The sequence below is a fragment of the Henckelia pumila genome, chromosome 4 (genome assembly GCF_033568475.1).
Source record: "Henckelia pumila isolate YLH828 chromosome 4, ASM3356847v2, whole genome shotgun sequence".
In the NCBI taxonomy this organism is placed as follows: Eukaryota; Viridiplantae; Streptophyta; class Magnoliopsida; order Lamiales; family Gesneriaceae; genus Henckelia; species Henckelia pumila.
In genome coordinates this window covers 69,466,576-69,470,715 of record NC_133123.1, presented here as the reverse complement: position 1 = coordinate 69,470,715, position 4,140 = coordinate 69,466,576, and positions in this window count along the sequence as shown.

Genomic DNA, 4,140 nt, shown 5'->3' with positions numbered 1-4,140 from the left:
CCTTTCGAAAGCTTGTTCTTAGATGTTTGGCTCTCATACTTTTACCCGGGCTCCTCTTGATTTCCCGGGATCCCTAAGCCTCCCTGGGTCCTTGAGATTCGGGTATCCTCCCGGGCTACTTTACCACCCGAGTATCTTTCCGTGCTTCCTTACCACCCGGGTTATCTCACCAGGATATCAAATATATAGCCAAGACACTTTATCCACTAATAAAAAGAGTAATAATTTTTTTTGAGTTAATACTCGGTACTATAAATTCAGATTTCAGGGTCACGAGGACACCATGAGTCCATGACAAAAAGAAAAAAGATGATAATAATAATAATAATAATAATAATAATAATAATAATAATGGATTTATTATAATTATAAATGGGCAGCATGTATGCTTCCTTAAATCTCAATGATATGCTTACCAATTAACAGTTGGGCTGGGTTTAAGTCAACTATAGCAAAAAGAAAATCACGGGCTGGGCTACGGCCCAATATGGCCGAAAGTGAATCCGTCTATTGGCGGCGGCACAAATTAGAAATAAGAAATATTTTGAATATTCATAGTTAATAACCTTAGGTCAAAACAACTACACAAGGATGTGGTTTCATTTTTTTATAGTTACGGACATACGGTTATTTTTTTAATAAAAATAGTGTAGTGTGGTTTGATATGGTTCGTTCGGGTGGGAATTTTGAATCCGCTCTAGTGAAAACACATATAAATTTAATAAATGGGACTATGGGAGGGAGGGATGAACTATGGAGCGTTTAATGTGGCTGATTGAGATTGAAATTTAGATTTAAAAAATAATATATATATATATATATATATATATATATATATATATTATATGAATGACACTTTCAAACATTAGCCATTATGAAAACATTATTATACTTTTAGGATTGGACTTTAACTTTGTGAGGTATTCCTTTATTCTTAGGTCAAAGAAAAGAAATATATTTGTATTGGGTAGGGGTGGCGAAAATTCCCGAAATCCCGACCCTTCTTGAATCTCATCCTATTTTTGTCCCGAAAAAATCTCTACCCGACATTTTCTCAACCCGAACTTTCGAGATTTTTTCCGTCCAGATTAATATCGGGAGAGGGATCAGGAAAAAAATCTTATCCCGACCCGTCCCGAAATAATATAATAATACATTTTATTAAATTTTTTATTAATATATGGAGCTAAATATTATTATGTTTCAACCCATATAACAATTAATTGTGGATATAATTTACATAATTTTTATTGTTGGAACGATCAAATCGTGAAATCACGAAATGACATTTTATTAATTATTGTATATTTTTTTAAAAAAAATAAATTAATAATTTAATTAATTCATACTTATAATTATCTAATTAGAATAAATGCAGAACAAGAGATCAATTTGACTATATATTTAACAAAATTTATTTACTAATTGTATCCGAATATTTTATTAATAATTATCTGATGCACTTCTTTTTCTTACCAAAAACTTGAAGCATTATCCGAAATATATCCGTAATATTTTAATATTATATATTTTAAGTTGAATATTTATTTTTATTTAGAAACAAATAGCATTTTTCTTATAAAATAATCACATTTTTTTGTTTTTGGAACGAAATCTTGAATTTGAAAAAAAAAATTGGATTTTCTCTCCCTACCCGACGGAATCCCGAATATTCGGGTCACGACATGTGTCGGGTATGGGATCGGGAGATAAAAATTTTCTCGATTCTTTTCGAAACGGAGGTTGGATAGGAGAGTTATAGGACAGGTCTCGACCCTATTCTACCTCTAGTATATTGGGAGGTCCATCTTTTTTTAAAAAAATTCAACATGTTATATATATTCAATCATATAAAAAAAAAATAAATATTATTTTAAAATGCACCATAAACTCAATCGTGACAGTTCAATCTTGAGCCACTTTGAAAGCCTAACACAGAAATGTTGAAAGAAATGTAACCGCTGCAATCTATTTTTTATATAACATTTATAAAGTTTATATTAAATTACACAATACAAGTGAGTCTCTGTTAATAAAAATTGTATTGTATTTTTTTCGATTAAAATAATAATTTTATCAAACTTTAATTTACAATATGATTTTAATTTACCGGGAAGAAGAGTTGAAAATGTCATCAATATTGATCAATCAAAGCATCAACATCACTAAATGAGGAACCCCTTCCTCCACCGCCCTCCTACCCTCCGCCGCCATATCCTTAGCTCGCCGCCTCATTTCTTCCACCTCTCTGTCTGAAACGACTACTACTATTACTACTGAATTTTTATTTTTTTATTATTTTTTTACCTGTAACGTGTAAAAAGAATAATTATACATAAATATGTTTATACTCCAGAATAATTTTTCATTAAAATATTCTACTTAAAAATTTTCATAATATTGCATGCCATTAAATATTTTTAAAATAAAAATAAATTCATGCATAAAACATTCAAATCAAAACCCCTTAAAATCCTCCACATAAAATTCATAAATTCATAAATAAATATTAAAAATTGTGCGAAAAATGTATTAATATTCAAATCCACTCAAAACATAAACTTGAGCATAGGTCACGGGCTAGCCGGCTGCAGGGAGGCTCATACGTCTTCACCACCAGTCGGGCAATATACTCTAGATCAATTGTAGGTTCACCTGCATTATTCAAGTCTAGTCACTAGTAGAAAAGTCGCAAAAGACTTCGGTTATTAACTGAAGTCGTAGGTAGATAATTACCGAAGTAGTGTCACGTGAAGTAATTAGGGTACTGTTTTAATTTGCGTTTTAACCGAAGTCGTAGCCCTGAAATTACCGAAATCTTTGGTCGGTTTATGGAGCCAAAACCGGTTCAGGATTGAGCCGATGCCGAAGTAAAAATATATCTTTTACTTCGATAATTTCATTAATTAACGAAGTAAAAGAAAGTCTTTTACTTCGTTAATTTTATAAATTATCGAAGTAAAAGATATGTTTGTACTTCGTCAATTAATGAAATTACCGAAGTAAAAGAAATGTTTGTACTTCGGCAATGACACTATTTGACGAAGTAGAAGAAAGTCTTTTACTTTGATAATTTTACTAATTGACGAAGTAATAGAAGACATGTGACTGCATCCTTTACATTGAATGATGAAGTAGATACTTCGAACGACTTCGTTCCTACGGATTTATGGTGAAGTAAATTATTTATTTAACTTCACCATTTAATTTTAGTGAAGTCAAAACATATGTTTCATTTAAGATAATGCAAAAATATAAATATATTTTTTAAACTTATAATAGACTAATAATATAAATAAATTATTCATCCCAAGACGACAAACATCCATAAATCCACAAGAATATCCACTAAAATAACCCAAAAATATGCAAGTATCCACAAGTATTTCCACAAAACTAAAAAAGTATCAACAGAGACAAAACAAAGTATTATTCCAACGTGCATGGCACATTAAGGCACCTACATAGGAGTAGACGAATTTACTTCATTCACTTCTAACTTCATGAAATTGATCTTGGCTTCAATATTGGTTCTTGATGTATCCTGCAAACTGAAATGTAAAAAAAAGATAGTTCAATGTCAATAGTGAGCCAAATCTTACAAACTAGATTGGATTTGTGAGCATGTGATAGCTCAATTAATCCTTGAAGCATTTTGACAAATATACAAAATTCCTGAATATGTTAATCATGACATAGTGAGGTGCCTTTGTAAAAAAGTGGGGAATGCAATTCACGATATTTTCAATGGAACGAGAGGAAATAAATCACAAAATAGTTTCCTCCTATTTCTAACATGTGCTGCTGCAGGTTTAAGTGTTACACTCTACAAAGGCTTGACACGGTCAAAGAAACAAAGGAACAATTCTTGTAAGGTGTTTAGAAGTGAATAATGAAAGCTGCAATCCAACTCTAAACATACAAGGTACGAATTGACCAAGAGTGAAGTTAAAAAGTAAATTAAATATTCCACAAATATCATGTCCACTGCAATCAACTTCAGAAACCAGCGGAAAGTATGCCAAACCCATAATAAAAGTAGGAAAAATGAACATACCGATTGATTTGTAGCACACCTTTCATAGTACTAGTAGACGTGGCACACGCGTTGCGTGTGTCACACAAAACATGAATATTATA